General features: G+C 37.9%; 1 protein-coding gene across 2 annotated transcripts in view; it reads left to right on the top strand.

Moving 5' to 3' along the window:
• The window catches only part of LOC131691077 (probable ubiquitin carboxyl-terminal hydrolase FAF), a 673,880-nt gene that overhangs the window by 190,773 nt on the left and 461,675 nt on the right, over nucleotides 1-21,432 (top strand). The gene's annotated exons all lie outside the window — the stretch shown is intronic.

Below are 21,432 nucleotides of genomic sequence, written 5' to 3'. Positions count from 1 at the left end.
AATAAACCATTCAATATATGATGAAATCATTTTTATCTATTGCTACAAGTTTCTAAAATACTGTGAAATGTTTTTTTTTATGAAAAAAAATTCATCAAATTTCCATGAACATTTAAAAAAAGGTCATTGCGGGTGAGACGCCGCACCATGGTCACAAACTGAAAAATGGTGAACAAAAGTATTTTTTAGCTATCGTTGATGTTTCTGTGATTAGGGATCTTCAGCTGAGTTCCATGAAGTTTGATTATACCTACCTATAAATCAGCCAGCACCTTCATTTTTCTTAAGGGGTTAATACCATTTCTAGAAACATTTTTTTATTCAACATTTCAAAAATATTTGTCTTTTGCAACCTTGTGTAACGGTTAAATTGGAGTAACTTTATTAAGGGTACTATTTATGATTGTATGTCGTTTTCCGGAATACCATTTCCCGGAATGCCATTTCCCTGGAAAAACATTTCCCGGAATGTACCATTTCCCGGAATATCATTTCCTGGAATGTGCCATTTCCCGGAATACTACTTCCCGGAATGTACCATTTCCCAGAATACCACTTCCCGGAATGTACCATTTCCAGAAACACCATTTCCCGAAATACCATTTCCCGGAACGTACTTTTTCTCGGTAATATGTTATACTATTGAAATCTGAAGTACGTTGAGAATATTTGCATTTAGATCTATGTTGCTTTCCAAATATTTGTTTGGTTCTTTTCACAGCTTGTCTTTGCTCGCTGATCATGTTAATGATTATAAAGAAAACTAATATATACTATATATAACTATGTATATATATATATATATATATATATATATATATATATATATATATATATATATATATATATATATATATATATATATATATATATATATATATATATATATATATATATATATATATATATATATATATATATATATATATATATATATATATATATATATATATATATATATATATATATATATATATATATATATATATATATATATATATATATATATATATATATATATATATATATATATATATATATATATATATATATATATATATATATATATATATATATATATATATATATATATATATATATATATATATATATATATATATATATATATATATATATATATATATATATATATATATATATATATATATATATATATATATATATATATATATATATATATATATATATATATATATATATATATATATATATATATATATATATATATATATATATATATATATATATATATATATATATATATATATATATATATATATATATATATATATATATATATATATATATATATATATATATATATATATATATATATATATATATATATATATATATATATATATATATATATATATATATATATATATATATATATATATATATATATATATATATATATATATATATATATATATATATATATATATATATATATATATATATATATATATATATACATATCTTTGTACAGGAGGTCTTTGTACAGGAGGGCACAAATCCTTATTTCATACTCTGTTGCGTTTCGGCTTCGCCTCATCAGAAACCGACACTAACTTATTATCGGAATAGATTAGCGCCGGCTTGACGCAAATCCCTTAAAAATAAAACACTTTGTGTTTCAATCGAACGACTGATCAAACGTGATATCCCGTTTGAGCAGTAGTTCTGTTTGTGCCGATGAGACACAGTGAAGCCGAAACTTGTCTTGGCTTAGCAGGCCTATGCGAAAACACTATGCTATATTTCACCCTAAGGAGGAAAATTTGGTAAAAACCAAAATTTCTCACTAGGGTGAAAATTTGTTGGTAAAAACCAGGAGGGCACAAATCCTTATTTCATACTCTGTTGCGTTTCGGCTTCGCCTCATCAGAGTATGAAATAAGGATTTGTGCCCTCCTGTACAAAGACTGGTTTTTACCAACAAATTTTCACCCTAGAGAGAAATTTTGGTTTTTACCAAATTTTTCTCCTTAGGGTGAAATATAGCATAGTGCTTTCGCATAGGCCTGCTAAGCCAAGACAAGTTTCGGCTTCACTGTGTCTCATCGGCATAAACAGAACTTCTGCTCGAACGGGACATCACGTTTGATCAGTCGTTCGATTGAAACACAAAGTGTGTTTTAGTTTTAAGGGATTTGCGTCAAGCCGGTGCTAATCTATTCCGACAATAAGTTAGTGTCGGTTTCTGATGAGGCGAAGCCGAAACGCAACAGAGTATCAATTACTAGTACTCTAAAACTGCCCTGAATACATTCATTGATTTTCATGAAGATTAAGTAAAAGGTAACCAAAAAATATAAACATTTTCTAAAATTTAAGTATAAATATTTCTAGAACCTTTGAAATTTTACTGATTGTAAATGTATCTGTCTGAGATGCTGCTTTCTTATAAATATATATATATATATATATATATATATATATATATATATATATATATATATATATATATATATATATATATATATATATATATATATATATATATATATATATATATATATATATATATATATATATATATATATATATATATATATATATATATATATATATATATATATATATACATAATTTTGTTTGAAATCATTATCAATCAATCGAAGGTCCAGAAATCAGCTTATGCTAAAAAGAAGGGAAAATCAAAGAAGGTCGTAATTTAATTTAAAATTAATAACATTCCAAATATATGCTACGAAAATTTTAAAGAAGGCAAATCAATTTCATTATATATATTGTATTTGAATCAATGAAATTTTAAAATTATTGCCATTGATTTGTTGTTGTTCCAAAGAAGGCTAAATCACATAGAAATTTTTAATGCGAAGTGAAATTTAAAATAACGGAAGGCGTTTTCTGTAAACTTCATTTAGATTAAAATAACATTCTACAAATAATTCCAAAGAAGAATGCATATTTATAAGAAAGCAGCATCTCAGACAGATACATTTACAATCAGTAAAATTTCAAAGGTTCTAGAAATATTTATACCTAAATTTTAGAAAATGTTTATATTTTTTCGTTACCTTGTAGCGATTCTGCTGGGAAGAATCGATGAAACTTCCAATTTCATTCATCCTTGTGTTCGGACAACCGACTCACTCTGGGATGAACTCGATGAGGAGGCGATCAGCAGGCGATGATGATCCGATCCCTAACGCTCACGAATCCTATCCCATCCCACTGCTAGTCCCAAATACGGTTTCGTAAACCCTATCCTACCAACAGCGCTAATAGTGGTTCATGGCTCTCCATCGAGCTTTTCGCCCCACCATGCGATAGTGTCAACCACTGTCATTTGACGTATAATGGGATCCGATCGACAATAGCGGCTTGGAAGAAGCCGCTGCAAAGGATTTCTTTAGCTTCTTCATGAGTGAGCTGTGAGCGAGTCAACACCGGTTTATGTGCCTGGAAACTAAGTCCGTTTTTTATTGAGTTTAGCTTTCCGCGTGTGCTACAAGTGTGTTCGATAAAACCAGAGGGTTTACCGGAATCCGCCCGTTGACCGCAGCAGTCGAGCCAGCCACTCGGAAGTGAACGTGGGCAGAAGCCGTGGATAACCTCCAAGGAGTCGGCGGTGAACCACGAGTCAAAGGCAGCATCCATCACGACGAGTCCTGTACCGACGAGAGTGGTCGGAGGAGGTGAGTCTGATACCGGCTGCAATCCGAATCAGCGTCTTCTCCACGAGTGAGAAGAGCGATTGGATGTACCGCACTAAGTGCTTATTGAGTGAATGTAGATTCATCGGCTTCTCTCCCTCCATTTTGTTGCAGACCTGCCCTAACCTCATAGCTCTACCGACACCACCAGCTGCAGTCAACGGGAGAGGAGCCCACATGAGTCCTCGTACTTAAGGTAATTGTCCCTTTAAATACCATCACACCCAGTAAGGGTGCTCGGACCGGAAAATCGAGTTACAACCTTTTACTTAATCTTCATGAAAATCAATGAATGTATTCAGGGCAGTTTTAGAGTACTAGTAATTGATACTCTGTTGCGTTTCGGCTTCGCCTCATCAGAAACCGACACTAACTTATTGTCGGAATAGATTAGCACCGGCTTGACGCAAATCCCTTAAAACTAAAACACACTTTGTGTTTCAATCGAACGACTGATCAAACGTGATGTCCCGTTCGAGCAGAAGTTCTGTTTATGCCGATGAGACACAGTGAAGCCGAAACTTGTCTTGGCTTAGCAGGCCTATGCGAAAGCACTATGCTATATTTCACCCTAAAAAGGAAAAATTGGTAAAAACCAAAATTTCTCTCTAGGGTGAAAATTTGTTGGTAAAAACCAGTCTTTGTACAGGAGGGCACAAATCCTTATTTCATACTCTGATGAGGCGAAGCCGAAACGCAACAGAGTATGAAATAAGGATTTGTGCCCTCCTGGTTTTTACCAACAAATTTTCACCCTAGTGAGAAATTTTGGTTTTTACCAAATTTTCCTCCTTAGGGTGAAATATAGCATAGTGTTTTCGCATAGGCCTGCTAAGCCAAGACAAGTTTCGGCTTCACTGTGTCTCATCGGCACAAACAGAACTACTGCTCGAACGGGATATCACGTTTGATCAGTCGTTCGATTGAAACACAAAGTGTTTTATTTTTAAGGGATTTGCGTCAAGCCGGCGCTAATCTATTCCGATAATAAGTTAGTGTCGGTTTCTGATGAGGCGAAGCCGAAACGCAACAGAGTATGAAATAAGGATTTGTGCCCTCCTGTACAAAGACTGGTTTTTACCAACAAATTTTCACCCTAGTGAGAAATTTTGGTTTTTACCAAATTTTCCTCCTTAGGGTGAAATATAGCATAGTGCTTTCGCATAGGCCTGCTAAGCCAAGACAAGTTTCGGCTTCACTGTGTCTCATCGGCATAAACAGAACTTCTGCTCGAACGGGACATCACGTTTGATCAGTCGTTCGATTGAAACACAAAGTGTGTTTTAGTTTTAAGGGATTTGCGTCAAGCCGGCGTTAATCTATTCCGATAATAAGTTAGTGTCGGTTTCTGATGAGGCGAAGCTGAAACGCAACAGAGTATGAAATAAGGATTTGTGCCCTCCTGTACAAAGACTGGTTTTTACCAACAAATTTTCACCCTAGTGAGAAATTTTGATTTTATCCAAATTTTCCTCCTTAGGGTGAAATATAGCATAGTACTAGTAATTGGTTATCAGAAAAATGGTTGGCAAGCTGTATTATCGTGCAACATGAGGCCAATCGATGTCGATGACGGATTGGAGTCTGTCTCAGTATCGTTTCGATCAGGAGTGGCATTAGTGAAGATGGGCTAGGATCTGTGGTCGTATGCTGACAGGGAAGGGGGACAAACGACGCACGCGTTAAACTGCTTGCGTCTTGCAGAGTGAATCTTTCGGTTCGGTTTGTATAGAAGCCTCGATAAAATTTGGTAAAAACCTGTCTTTGTACAGGAGGGCACAAATCCTTATTTCATACTCTGTTGCGTTTCGGCTTCGCCTCATCAGAGTATGAAATAAGGATTTGTGCACTCCTGTACAAAGACTGGTTTTTACCAACAAAGTTTCACCCTAGTGAGAAATTTTGGTTTTTACCAAATTTTCTTCATTAGGGTGAAATATAGTATAGTGCTTTCGCATAGGCCTGCTAAGCCAAGACAAGTTTCGGCTTCACTGTGTCTCATCGGCATAAACAGAACTTCTGTTCAAACGGGACATCACGTTTGATTAGTCGTTCGATTGAAACACAAAGTGTGTTTTAGTTTTAAGGGATTTGCGTCAAGCCGGCGCTAATCTATTCCGATAATAAGTTAGTGTCGGTTTCTGATGAGGCGAAGCTGAAACGCAACAGAGTATGAAATAAGGATTTGTGCCCTCCTGTACAAAGACTGGTTTTTACCAACAAATTTTCACCCTAGTGAGAAATTTTGATTTTATCCAAATTTTCCTGCTTAGGGTGAAATATAGCATAGTACTAGTAATTGGTTATCATAAAAATGGTTGGCAAGCTGTATTATCGTGCAACATGAGGCCAATCGATGTCGATGACGGATTGGAGTCTGTCTCAGTATCGTTTCGAGCAGGAGTGGCATTAGTGAAGATCGGTTAGGATCTGTGGCCGTATGCTGACAGGGAATGGGGACAAACGACGCGCGCTTGAAACTGCTTGCGTCTTGCAGAGTGAATCTTTCGGTTCGGTTTGTATAGAAGCCTCGATTAAATTTTTTTCTTAATAAATAGTTGTTGGAAAATTCCCTCCCCAAGGTTTAGGGGTTTGACGGTATTGCAAACATCATCAAGAATCAATTGCTTTAAGATGGGTATTGCATTACGCCTCAATAGTGGTGCATCGAGGAGACCGAGAGGGCTTATGCGCCTTTTTTATGTTATATGTTTCTTCATACTCTGCACCTGCGCATACCAACGCTAAACCACTGGTCTATGCGCGGTGTCTTGGCCGACTGGCGGATTGACTTTTGCAGTGTGCCATGTTTACAAATGGCAGCCCTAAGTTTGCGCCGCTAAAACAACAAAAATGATAAAAAATTGAAAAATGAACCATAAAAAAGTTGTCCATGTTCCATAAAACAAAACCGATAATGAATAAAACAGTGTGAATGATCCATAGAAAGGGCGATTTGATCCATAGATTATGTAAAATTGAACCATAAAATGGTCGCAAAAGAGCACTAAAATAGTAATAAAAGAGCAAATAAAATCAACTAATGCCCCATAAAAATATTGGAAATGTTCCATAAAATGTTACATTTTGCGCCATAAATTAACTGACATTGATTTATAGAATATTAACAACGTACATTAAAACACGTCGATGTGTTCCATAATATCGACAAAAATGTTCCACGGTATTACAAAATAGAGCAATAAAATATTAGAAAAAGTTCCATAAATTTGATGAAAATGTTTGCTAAATAATTTTTCTTGGTCCATAGAAGATGTAAAAATGAACATTAGAAATGCTATGCATTGATTCATATATCGAACGTTAAATTATGGTTCATAGATATTTACAAAACGATCCATAAGAAAATAAAATGTAAAACGATTCATTAATATGTGCTTATGCACTAGAAAATTTAAATTTAATGAATTCATGCGAAATTTTTGCTATTCGAACTAATAATAAAGTTTATTACAATTGGTTGTAATGTCAAGCTACAACAATACATACATTATAGTTAAACTTAAGCTTCCGTATCCCACTAGTTAGGTAACTGACCTTAGCTAACCTGAAATCATTATGGCAACACTATAAACGGCAGGGTATCTATGATATTAGCGCGCTGAGAGTTATTAGACCAATGCTACAGGCTGGCATGAGTCGCAAATACCAACTATCTGAAGCGAAAACGGACACTTTATACACGAACACTGACTAATGTGGCTACGCCACATCGCTTTCTAGTGCACTGTCCGACTTCGCTGCCGCTCAGTCGGCTTTTAACTACATATTTATAAGAAAGCAGCATCTCAGACAGATACATTTACAATCAGTAAAATTTCAAAGGTTCTAGAAATATTTATACCTAAATTTTAGAAAATGTTTATATTTTTTCGTTACCTTTTACTTAATCTTCATGAAAATCAATGAATGTATTCAGGGCAGTTTTAGAGTACTAGTAATTGATACTCTGTTGCGTTTCGGCTTCGCCTCATCAGAAACCGACACTAACTTATTGTCGGAATAGATTAGCACCGGCCTGACGCAAATCCCTTAAAACTAAAACACACTTTGTGTTTCAATCGAACGACTGATCAAACGTGATGTCCCGTTCGAGCAGAAGTTCTGTTTATGCCGATGAGACACAGTGAAGCCGAAACTTGTCTTGGCTTAGCAGGCCTATGCGAAAGCACTATGCTATATTTCACCCTAAGGAGGAAAATTTGGTAAAAACCAAAATTTCTCACTAGGGTGAAAATTTGTTGGTAAAAACCAGTCTTTGTACAGGAGGGCACAAATCCTTATTTCATACTCTGATGAGGCGAAGCCGAAACGCAACAGAGTATGAAATAAGGATTTGTGCCCTCCTGGTCAAGCCGGCGCTAATCTATTCCGATAATAAGTTAGTGTCGGTTTCTGATGAGGCGAAGCTGAAACGCAACAGAGTATGAAATAAGGATTTGTGCCCTCCTGTACAAAGACTGGTTTTTACCAACAAATTTTCACCCTAGTGAGAAATTTTGATTTTATCCAAATTTTCCTCCTTAGGGTGAAATATAGCATAGTACTAGTAATTGGTTATCAGAAAAATGGTTGGCAAGCTGTATTATCGTGCAACATGAGGCCAATCGATGTCGATGACGGATTGGAGTCTGTCTCAGTATCGTTTCGATCAGGAGTGGCATTAGTGAAGATCGGCTAGGATCTGTGGTCGTATGCTGACAGGGAAGGGGGACAAACGACGCGCGCGTAAAACTGCTTGCGTCTTGCAGAGTGAATCTTTCGGTTCGGTTTGTATAGAAGCCTCGATAAAATTTGGTAAAAACCTGTCTTTGTACAGGAGGGCACAAATCCTTATTTCATACTCTGTTGCGTTTCGGCTTCGCCTCATCAGAGTATGAAATAAGGATTTGTGCACTCCTGTACAAAGACTGGTTTTTACCAACAAAGTTTCACCCTAGTGAGAAATTTTGGTTTTTACCAAATTTTCTTCATTAGGGTGAAATATAGTATAGTGCTTTCGCATAGGCCTGCTAAGCCAAGACAAGTTTCGGCTTCACTGTGTCTCATCGGCATAAACAGAACTTCTGTTCAAACGGGACATCACGTTTGATTAGTCGTTCGATTGAAACACAAAGTGTGTTTTAGTTTTAAGGGATTTGCGTCAAGCCGGCGCTAATCTATTCCGATAATAAGTTAGTGTCGGTTTCTGATGAGGCGAAGCTGAAACGCAACAGAGTATGAAATAAGGATTTGTGCCCTCCTGTACAAAGACTGGTTTTTACCAACAAATTTTCACCCTAGTGAGAAATTTTGATTTTATCCAAATTTTCCTGCTTAGGGTGAAATATAGCATAGTACTAGTAATTGGTTATCATAAAAATGGTTGGCAAGCTGTATTATCGTGCAACATGAGGCCAATCGATGTCGATGACGGATTGGAGTCTGTCTCAGTATCGTTTCGAGCAGGAGTGGCATTAGTGAAGATCGGCTAGGATCTGTGGCCGTATGCTGACAGGGAATGGGGACAAACGACGCGCGCTTGAAACTGCTTGCGTCTTGCAGAGTGAATCTTTCGGTTCGGTTTGTATAGAAGCCTCGATTAAATTTTTTTCTTAATAAATAGTTGTTGGAAAATTCCCTCCCCAAGGTTTAGGGGTTTGACGGTATTGCAAACATCATCAAGAATCAATTGCTTTAAGATGGGTATTGCATTACGCCTCAATAGTGGTGCATCGAGGAGACCGAGAGGGCTTATGCGCCTTTTTTATGTTATATGTTTCTTCATACTCTGCACCTGCGCATACCAACGCTAAATCACTGGTCTATGCGCGGTGTCTTGGCCGACTGGCGGATTGACTTTTGCAGTGTGCCATGTTTACAAATGGCAGCCCTAAGTTTGCGCCGCTAAAACAACAAAAATGATAAAAAATTGAAAAATGAACCATAGAAAAGTTGTCCATGTTCCATAAAACAAAACCGATAATGAATAAAACAGTGTGAATGATCCATAGAAAGGGCGATTTGATCCATAGATTATGTAAAATTGAACCATAAAATGGTCGCAAAAGAGCACTAAAATAGTAATAAAAGAGCAAATAAAATCAACTAATGCCCCATAAAAATATTGGAAATGTTCCATAAAATGTTACATTTTGCGCCATAAATTAACTGACATTGATTTATAGAATATTAACAACGTACATTAAAACACGTCGATGTGTTCCATAATATCGACAAAAATGTTCCACGGTATTACAAAATGGAGCAATAAAATATTAGAAAAAGTTCCATAAATTTGATGAAAATGTTTGCTAAATAATTTTTCTTGGTCCATAGAAGATGTAAAAATGAACATTAGAAATGCTATGTATTGATTCATATATCGAACGTTAAATTATGGTTCATAGATATTTACAAAACGATCCATAAGAAAATAAAATGTAAAACGATTCATTAATATGTGCTTATGCACTAGAAAATTTAAATTTAATGAATTCATGCGAAATTTTTGCTATTCGAACTAATAATAAAGTTTATTACAATTGGTTGTAATGTCAAGCTACAACAATACATACATTATAGTTAAACTTAAGCTTCCGTATCCCACTAGTTAGGTAACTGACCTTAGCTAACCTGAAATCATTATGGCAACACTATAAACGGCAGGGTATCTATGATATTAGCGCGCTGAGAGTTATTAGACCAATGCTACAGGCTGGCATGAGTCGCAAATACCAACTATCTGAAGCGAAAACGGACACTTTATACACGAACACTGACTAATGTGGCTACGCCACATCGCTTTCTAGTGCACTGTCCGACTTCGCTGCCGCTCAGTCGGCTTTTAACTACCTATAGCCCATATGTTTAATTAAACCGGGCAAACGAGAGGACCACAGATTCGCTTGCAATTCCAGCTACGGGTTAATCAATGCCTCGTCCAACGGGTCCTCAGCGGCTTTGTGCTTCGGATCCTTGTCGTCGGATATGCGGCCAAGCCGCATCACACTAGCTCCCAGTATAAGCTCACTTGTTAAAACACTGTCACTGTTATGAGTATTATTAAGCACAACTTATTTTTTCAGTTTACCATACTTTGGTTAATAATTTTACATTTCCGCTCTCGGTTTCGGTTTATTTAGGTTGAAATAAACCGTTATCACAAAAATCCGCATTTAAATTGGACCTCTATCAATAAAGTCTCTAAACTATGTAATTACCGATATAAATATATATAAAGTGATATATATTGTCCGTTTTCGCTTCAGATAGTTGGTATTTGCGACTTATACCAGCCTGTATCAGTGGAAAATCCCGGGAATACCGACCCATTTTTGGTACCGTAATACCGGTGCTGAACAAAAGCCAGTACCGGTATTTTCGGTACTATACAATTTTTTATGACAAATATGTTAACTCTGCAGGGGGATCTGTTTTAAAATATCGGTCTGCAAGATAACGTTTAATTATATTAATTATTCTTCTAGATAAATCGTTGAGATAACACCTTTGTGTGTGAATGAGGTGGGGCCATCATCATAATAATTCTAGAAGTTAAAGTTTTATTAGCGACATTCTGATTGGTTTCCATTATTCACTGGGTGGCGCGTAATAAGACTATGGTCTAAGTCATGTCTGTATTTGGTTTGCTCTTAAGCCTGTATCTATAATAGAACGAACAGCGATTCAGTAGCTAACAGTTTTAGACTTGGTGAACTGCTTCTAATGGGGCGATTTGTGATTATTGGTGATCGGAAAATTCAGCAAAACTCCATAGTTTACAGGAAAGCAAAGAGCCTGGATATGCGTTAGAGAATAGTAGGCAAACGACATAAAGGTCGAAACCAATTTTCAGAAAAGCAAGAGAGGAAATGCGATTAACCTGCTCGGATTTACTGCCATTCTCGCTTTGATTTACTGTTGTTAATAGGGTTTCATACATTTACCATCTGTTCAAGTCGACAAAAGCATGAATTCATTAAATTTAAATTTTCTAGTGCATAAGCACATATTAATGGATCGTTTTTCATTTTCTTTTCTTATGGATCGTTTTGTTAATATCTATGAACCATAATTTAACGTTCGATATATGAATCAATACATAGCATTTCTAATGCTCATTTTTACATCTTCTATGGACCAAGAAAAATTATTTAACAAACATTTTCATCAAATTTATGGAACTTTTTCTAATATTTTATAGCTCCATTTTGTAATACCGTGGAACATTTTTGTCGATATTATGGAACATATCGACGTGTTTTAATGTACGTTGTTAATATTCTAGGAATCAATATCAGTTAATTTATGGCGCAAAATGTAACATTTTATGGAACATTTCCAATATTTTTATGGGGCATTAGTTGATTTTAATTGCTCTTTTATTATGCAGCGCCCATAGTTTTCGGCCAGCATCAACCCTGGCAAAATTCTCCAAGTGGTGCACCGTGGAAGCTAATTTACATCACCAGCTACAGCCTTAAGCTAAGCTGATATTTTGATGCACTCGCGCTTTCCAAGCCATTTGCTTACGGAGGCGAATAAACACTTTAATTAAACACAGTTTGTTGCTGCTAGCAGCAAACGGCGACGCTGTTGGAGAAAGTAAAGGCCTCCGGGTATGAGTCATAATTAACTACTGATTCATCCACCGGGGTCTTTACTCTCGCGAGCGAGGAAATAATGTTTGGTTTAGGTCTGAGGCTCTCTCAGAGAAAAGTCTAACACAGACAATATGATAAAAGTCTTTTGGGTCAAATGGTAAGGAAGCAGTCTGTAGTTGATAACCGCCCGACTCGGGTCCGGCGGTCCAGAAAGTTGACGCGAGTACGGCGCAGTTTCATGGGATTCTCAACCCAAAATGTCAATAAAATCCGTCGTTTATTACAATGACTCGAACTGTCTACTTTAGTTCATTCCAATATAAAGCTTTAAATTTAAGCCAATTGTGTTTCATATGGTGACAGCGGTGGGAGTTAATTAGCACGCGCAGCCGGTGCGTCGTGCAGTCGAGCGAAAGTGAGGCAGTCCGTAGTTAGTTCTCGCCCGGCCTCACCGCAAAAAAAATGTGTCGGAGCACATGTGGTGACAGCTGAAAAAGGCAAGGAAGCCTAGGATACGCGAAATTCTGACTGGTGACTAGGAACAATAAGACCGTGAAACGGCAAACGAAGCCATAAGTGAGCAGTGAGTTATTCTGATTGGACGAAAGTAAAAGTGTGATTCATTTTCATTTTACACCGCCACCATTAATTGTCTTGTGTTCTGTACCTTATAATTGCGTATCGGGAAGATACCTGCGAGACCGTATTGGTAGAGCAGACGTGAGTTGTGGTTCATTGATTCCATCGCATATCTTTAGTTCTGTGGTTGGCCTTTGTTAGTTAACGGATTATAGAGTGGCGAGTGATGCGAATTTAATATAACCAACGAAGGTAAAGTAGTGAACCAGTCCGAAGGAGATTTAGAAGTTACTTGTGATCTGAAGTTGAAATCGAAAAGTTCTCTCCCCATGCCAATACTGTTGAATGAATGAGTGCAAAATACAGAAATGAATTGAATTTTTACGGTTGGATAAAAGGCGTTGAAGAAGTTGCAGTTTGCAGACCAGTCATAAGCGTGTTGACCTCATCTGGCGTGCAGTACCTTTGGAGTTTTAAGTCTTAAGTGCTCCACGGAAAGGAGTAAGCAACAGAATTGCACCTCATCAGGAGTACGATTCGTACAATTAGAAACGGCACAGGATAAGTGAACCATTTCTACTTTATTTACTTTACTTACACGGGGGACGAACAAAAAACGACTGTCAATCAAACGTCATTTTTTTAAGTTTTAAGCAGGTATCTGCTACGCCGCCATGATTTCTATACCAACATCTAAAACGTCGATCCACAATAAACAGAATCAATTTCATTCGACACAATTTTGTGATAGCCGAACTCGTTTAATTTGTTGGTGCACTATGTGGTATTTTTTTTTTGTATCGCCGACATGTCCAACACCACACATTTCTTCAATTAGCTATCCAATATTCTCGCTTTTTACCAAATATCTAATAAAATTGACTCATACCGTACAGAATCTGACTAGCGAAACAAGCGGAACAATTTAAACTGTCAGTGGAGCTCATGAGTTGTGCGCCCGCTGAGATGTTGACCTGTGTCAGTTCAATACAAATGGAATAGGGTGCCATATACGTGGTTTTAAGTAATAAATTAAGCAAATAATCACTAACTTTCAGATTGATGACAAAACTAACTCGATGATAAATTTGTTATACTAACACTAACAGACCGATAGAAATGGCGAGTCCAAGCTATCAGGTCAGTTTGTTTTATTAATACCAACCCTCCTTAAGGATATAAGTATCACTGATTAAAGATCCACTGAAAGCGCTACCAGGGTATCATGACCCGGAGCAGCACATTGTAGGTGACACGCAAAAAGTAGCTGTCCAACTTAATTTGTCCATTGCGACGACGAAAACCATCGCAAGCAATGCAGTTGTTTTCTAAACAAACGAAACTACGGTTAGAGGTTTGATGCCTCGTATATATGTGTTTGTGTTTGCTTTTAACGAATTAATAAACAAATAAAAGCGTACGAGCTACGCAGTAGACTTGTGCTTGAAGGTCACCGCCAGTATAAACGGCACAGAAATTCAATCCAAATTTGTCACCACTAAGGGTAGTACAATTGGACCTGAATCAGAGACGGTTGACGTAGGTCAAGTTCATGAGGAAGCGTCCTGTCTTTATTATTGAATATAAATAGAACTAAAAACCCAAGGCGAAGCAAGTAGCGTTTTCCTTCACGTTTGCCGCTGATGCCGCCTACCATTATCACAGATCAAATAATAAAGTAGCAATAATAATAAACCTTTCCTTAGCCGTATAAAATTCAGGACTTCCCTCGGCATGATACTGTACCTTGATGTGGTCCGGGGGCTTTTCCACCAAAGCAGTATTACAGTGATTATATCACATAAACTTGGGATACGATTATTGTCTTTTTAGTTAAGCTACATTGTGATCAATTTTAGTACTTAACTTGGCGACCTTTATTGTCCACTGCCATGGTCAAATAATATACAATGTGGGTTTAGGGCCCAATTCTCAGTACTAATGTATGTCTTTCATGTGATGATCATAAATTCAGCTGTATCTTGTACCTACCTAATCTATTGCGTCTCTCATATATTGTCCTTTATTCCTTTTTTTTGAGTCCTATACTGCCATTCTACACCCGCCTTCAGCTGGGTCAGCAAAGATGGTAATAGTGAACGTCTTAACACTCACACATTCTCAAACGCGGTCTCAAGTATGAACCTATAAAAAAGCCCCCGCGCGCGGTTACGTATCGATCACGTCCGGAAGTCTATCCTTGATACTAGAAGCCTAGGTCCATGCCTTCAGCTGGACCAATTAAGAAAATACGCTCATACCTATTAGACAACACGTCTCATGGCGACATGACCGGGAACCCTATCGATATAAACGATCCCACTCTCTGCTAGAATTCTAACCGCGCACCGAAAATTTAATATCAGACTCACGGTTCGCGCGACCATTCAAGAACACACGTTACAAAATCACGTCAGCGCACAAACGTTAGAGCCCCTCGCGATTTTCCAAGCAACCTACGCCCACGAACTCGCAAACGTGATTACACCCCGGTGATAAGGTGAAAATCTCAGCACTGATAAACTTAGCAACACGATCTCAAGCGTCAACCTACAAACTCCCGCGCTCGTGCCATCATGAATCGGGATCGTCCGGAAGTCTCTATCCTCGGTACCAACAATCTAGGTCCTTGTTAATTAATAAAAAAATAATAAAATTGAAAAATAACTCCCATATCCACTAGACAAAACGTTCCATGGCGACATGACCGGAAACTCTAGTGATATGGGGTAACTCTCTCCCTGTCAGAATGTGATCCGTACACCGAAAGCTAAAGATCAGAATGACGGTCCGCGAATATATGAATGGCCGCAGGGTTTCAAAATCGAATTTATACACGCGAAGTCACATATGCGCGAGCACACGCAACAAACACGTCAACATACGAACGCTTAAGCCCTTCGCGATCATCTACGCACACCTATGCCCGAGATCGCGTAAACTTGATAACACTCCGGCAATTGTGTGAACGTTTTAGTACTTACGACGTTACAAACGCGGTCTCAAACGCGAACCCGCAAACGCGCGCGATCATGAATCGGTCACGTCCGGAAATCTTTAGCATTCATTCTAGCAATTCAGGTCCATACATTCAGTTGGACCAATCAAAAAAAAATAAAGCTCATATCCACTAGATCACGCGTTCTACGGCGACATGAATGGGAATTCTAATGATATGTAAGAACCCACCTTCTTTTGAAATCTGAACCGTACACCAAAAATCAAAAATGAAGTATCAGATTCACGGTCCGCGCGCGATCATTCTAGAACACACGCGAAGATGCGAAAGGCACACGGTTATGAAATAGAATGTATACACGCGAAGTTCATACACGTTAGCACACGCGACATACAAACGCGCACGCGACATGCAAACGCACACGCGACATACAAACGCACACGCGATCGAGCACGTTAACGTACAAATCTTCTAGCCCTTCGCGATGATACACGCGATCGCGAGTCCCTACGCCCGCACATACCTGAACCGTACAATGAATATCACATTCAGAATCACGGCCCGCTACAATTGGCCTAATGCAGTGTTTTATTGGGCGACATTGCCTGTCTCGTCTGCAAATTGTAGTATGTGATTCTGACGGGGAGCCCTTCCGAGAACCTAGCTCTACAGCTCCAGTAGGACAACTCTCGAAAAAAAAATAATAATAAACCTTTCCTTAGCCGTATAAAATTCAGGACTTCAGTAAAATATTTATACACAACGAATTCTAAAACCATCGCAAGCAATGCAGTTGTTTTCTAAACAAACGAAACCACGGTTAGAGGTTTGATGCCTCATATATATGTGTTTGTGTTTGCTTTTAACGAATTAATAAACAAATAAAAGCGTACGAGCTACGCAGTAGACTTGTACTTGAAGGTCACCGCCAGTATAAACGGCACAGAAATTCAATCCAAATTTGTCACCACTAAGGGTAGTACAATTGGACCTGAATCAGAGACGGTTGACGTAGGTCAAGTTCATGAGAAAGCGTCCTGTCTTTATTATTGAATATAAATAGAAATAAAAACCAAAGGCGAAGCAAGTAGCGTTTTCCTTCACGTTTGCCGCTGATGCCGCCTACCAATATCACAGATCAAATAATAAAGTAGCAATAATAATAAACCTTTCCTTAGCCGTATAAAATTCAGAACTTCAGTAAAATATTTATACACAACGAATTCTAAAAATGTCACAATTACCAGGCAGATATGACAGATAGGGTAATCCAATTAAGAAACCGCGTGGTGAGGAAAACAGAAAGGGCTACGAACATAGAATCAATCGACGAGGCAAAAAAACGGTCTACGTCGCTATCAAACCTAGAAGGCGAAAGGGTAACCAAGACACGAAGTCAGAAAACCCAAAAACTAGAGAATTCGACGAGACATCCACTATTCGAAAAGGAGAATAAGCGCTCCATATCATTAACGAATTTGCGAGTCGACACTGCGAATGAAACAGTGACGGCAGCAACCTTGCTTAACATTGAAGAAATACAGGTAGCCAGCTCCATTGAGTCTCAGGCGGAACTGTTGTCTTCTACAAGGGTTCAAGAACCTGTAAACGCAGGGGAGACCTCTAGCAGGGATAGATCACCCCTAGAAAAAAACCAAGTTAGGGGACTTTGAAGCGAACAGCTCCACAATACGAATTTTAGTAGAGGAAGCAACGCCCGAGAAAACAAAGTCAGAGGAAAGAACTAGTCTTAGTTTCAAACAAGAGCTAGATATTATAAAAAGATCTTTCTTAACGATAGCACTAGAATCGAAGACGCTATCGCAAACATGGTTTTCCCAAAGGCGGAAGCTATACAATGCATACCGGATTTCAACGGTTCAAAAGATGAGCTAGATGCCTTTATTTATCACGTCGAGCACTTCGCCGAGAAAATACAACACGACGAGGCCCATGACCAACTAATTTATGTTGTGCTTCTGAAGTTAAAAGGTAAGGCCGCTGCAGCTATCCGCAGGATAAAAGCTGAAACGTGGCCGGACGTTAGATCCAACCTGATAAGAGAATTTGGTGACAACACGCCGGTGGAAGCGCTGTTGAAAAAAATAGAAACGCTAAGGCAAGAGCCAAATGAATCCTTCCATCAGTATAGAATCAGAGTCCTGGAGTTGAAAGGCGATTTAGAGTCTTACAACGAGGACAACGGTAATTGCACGGCAATTGACAAAAATCTAAGATTGCACTGCATTGGTGGCTTCAGAAACCACCAATTGATTCATGTGGCCCAAGGGCACAGAGACATGAAACTGGAGGAATTGCTGAACTATTTAGAGGAGCAGCACGCAGAATGCGAGGAAATAGCTGGTATTAGCCAGAGATTGCGTAACCTCGACCAACCGGGGCGAGGACACCAAACGGACCACAAAATAATTGGGCCAATAAGAATGACCAGAATAACTGGAGGGATAGACAGCAACTAAACCCTGTACCATCCAGACAACAGAATAATCCACCACCACAAAGAAGCAATTGGGAAGGGAGACAAAACTTTTCGGAGAACAACCGGAACAGGAACAATATTAGATGGAACGACCAGAACAGGAACAATACTAGATGGGACGGCCAGAATAGGAATAATAATAATAGTCGGCACAATCAAAATAATGAGAACAATAAACGTTGGAATAACCAGAATAGTGATAACGATAACAGAGGAAACGGCCAAACCAATAATTGGAGCCGACAGAACCAAGTTAGAAACTATCACTACGATAGAGATTCAAGGCAGAATGGGCCAAATAACCCGAACCATAGATATAGCAGAAACGGTCAGAACGGGCGACAAGAATATAGGAACACGCAATCAAAAAACTAGGGAGTAGGGTGTTCGACGAACCAGCCCGAACACCCTCGAAGAGAATGCGCGCAATAAGCAATAAAAGAAACAACGAAAACGTCAGAATAATCAGAGCAAACGAGAACATACCTGAAAGAATAGAGTTACGTATGGAGCGGGACATCACCAATTTACCGCGACTAAAACTAGATAACGGGAACAAGCCGCTAGGAGAGGTAAATTTCTTGGTGGATACAGGAGCGGGGCAGCATGATCCGAAAAGACATAGCTGCGAAGATAGGATCGTCCAAAATTGATAGATCGGAAACAGTCAAACACACAGGAGTGGCCAATGTACCCAAAACTAGTTATGGTACAGTAGAAATTACTTTCTGGATAGCAGGAAGAGCCTTCCCAGCCAAGTTTGATGTGGTGAAAGATTTGATATTAGAAGGAATTTTGGGTGCGGATTTCATAAACCAATATGTGGTAATGATAAATAATGCCGCAGGTACAATAACATTCCAGCAAGACCCAATAAAATTTAGTCCAAAGTTCGAACTATACTCGCTGGACAGTTTTTTTTCCCGAAGGAAGGCCCGGGTAAAAATGGGATCTTCTTCACGGAAGATATATTCACGGAGGATGGTACATCTGGCACACAACGATATATGAACTACACTAAAGAACATAGCGATGCTGCTAAGATGTTACCGATTAAAAACAAAAATAATACCATGGAAAAGATCCACGATAAAATGGGTTTTAAAAGGACAACCGAGGAGTATTCAAACAGTAACGAAATTGACCTCGAATTACGCAAAGATTTCGACTTTATAGAAAATGCGAAATTCAGACATCTACGCGGGTAGGATAGAGTAAGAGGTTTAGCTAGCGAATTAGATTTTAGCCATCTAACTGAAGAAATGTTTCAACCAGTCAGAAACATGGTTGAAAACTATAATGACGTGTTCTTTTTAAACGGCGATAAACTAACGCACACTAATATCGCTATACACGAAATAGAAACGTCAACTAATATCCCCATCAACAAGAGACAATACCGATTTCCGGAGTCAACAAAGACCCAAATCGATGAACAAATCGAAGAAATGAGAAAACAGGGCATCATCAAGCCCAGTAGAAGTCCCTGGAATGCCCCGGTCCTTTGTGTGCCGAAGAAACCAGACGCTAATGGTAATAATAAGTATCGAATCGTAGTAGACTTTCGTGCTCTAAACACGATTACAAAACAATTTGTATACCCGATACCACTAATTGACGAAATACTGGACAATGTGGGAGATAGTTGTTTTTTCTCCTCTTTGGATTTGAAATCCGGATTTTATCAGGTGCCAATTCACCCACGGGATGCCGCTAAGACGGCATTCTCAACCCACAGAGGTCATTTTGAATTCACTAGAATGCCAATGGGACTTAAAAATAGCCCAGCAACATTCCAAAAACTAAAGAATACAATTTTATATGGTTTAAAGTGTATCAAAGCCTTCGTATATTTGGACGATGTCATTGTGTTCGGTCGAACAGTAAAGGAACACAACGAAAACTTGGAGAGAATTTTGAAAGTTCTGAGGGAGCACAACCTCAAATGGGAGCCTGGAAAGTGTCATCTTCTCATGGAGAGATTGCAGTATCTTGGACATGTTATCTCGAAGGACGGAATCCGCCCCAATGGAGACAATGTGGAGGCAATCAAGAACATGAATAGACCAAAAACGGTGAAGGAAGTTAGATCCTTTCTTGGAACCGTAAATTTTTATGGCAAATTCATTCGAGATATTGCCGCAAAGAGGAAACCTCTAAATGATTTACTTAAAAAATTGAAGGGTTGTGTACAGGACACGACCACGGTGACATTAAAAGTGTAGCTTTTTTCAAGAGCGTGCAAATGAATTTTATCTATCACACATATCGACTCGCGTTCTTGTTCACTCGCCTGTTTTCATATGTTACAATTTGCTATATACCCTCCCCATCAAAACATAATTTAATGAAGGTCTTTTAACGGTAATCTATTAATTAATCAAGTATCTCACTAGGTGATTGGCATTATTTGGCTGATCCATCTAATAAAAATAGGCTGGTCTGTCCAGAAAATATATTCAAAAGAAAAGTTCCATATTGAGAGCTGTGATGAGGAAGCCCACGCCCGCCAACGGAAATATACAGATTCTCCATGAAATATGAAATTTCATTTTCCATTTAAATTTTCAATAATGTACTAATGAACTTAAGTAAACAATCTTAAGGTTAAGTATTGCTTGATCGATTAGTGGTTGAACAAATGAAATTATTTGATAAATTACATTGTTATACAACGTTTGCACTACCAGTTAAAACGGGTTTTTTATGCTATCTTGGTGACATTTTTCTTGTTGCTAATTATTAAAACGTGTTATAACTCTATAGTGTAAACATTGTATTATTAAACCAATTCTGCAGCGTTTTATGTTATATAGGTGTTTTATGTGGTAATAGGACTTGTTTCATAATTTAAAACAGATTTATTTTAAAAATTAAATTAGTATACCCTACCGTTCTATTTGTTGTATACTTTAAAACGCCATTAGAACTGTATTTTAAATACATAGGGTAGGACAGATATTCTGACTGGATAAACTGGGAAAACAATTTTAAGTCCAGTAACGCTTAAGACAGGCTTGAATTTGAATCGAAAAAGATCACCCGCTTAAACTGCTGCTGGGACGGTAAGTTCTGTTTTAA

The sequence above is a fragment of the Topomyia yanbarensis genome, chromosome 3, assembly GCF_030247195.1.
Source record: "Topomyia yanbarensis strain Yona2022 chromosome 3, ASM3024719v1, whole genome shotgun sequence".
Lineage (NCBI taxonomy): Eukaryota > Metazoa > Arthropoda > Insecta > Diptera > Culicidae > Topomyia > Topomyia yanbarensis.
Note: the sequence above shows the minus strand (reverse complement) of the source record. Positions and strands in the feature narration are given on the sequence as shown.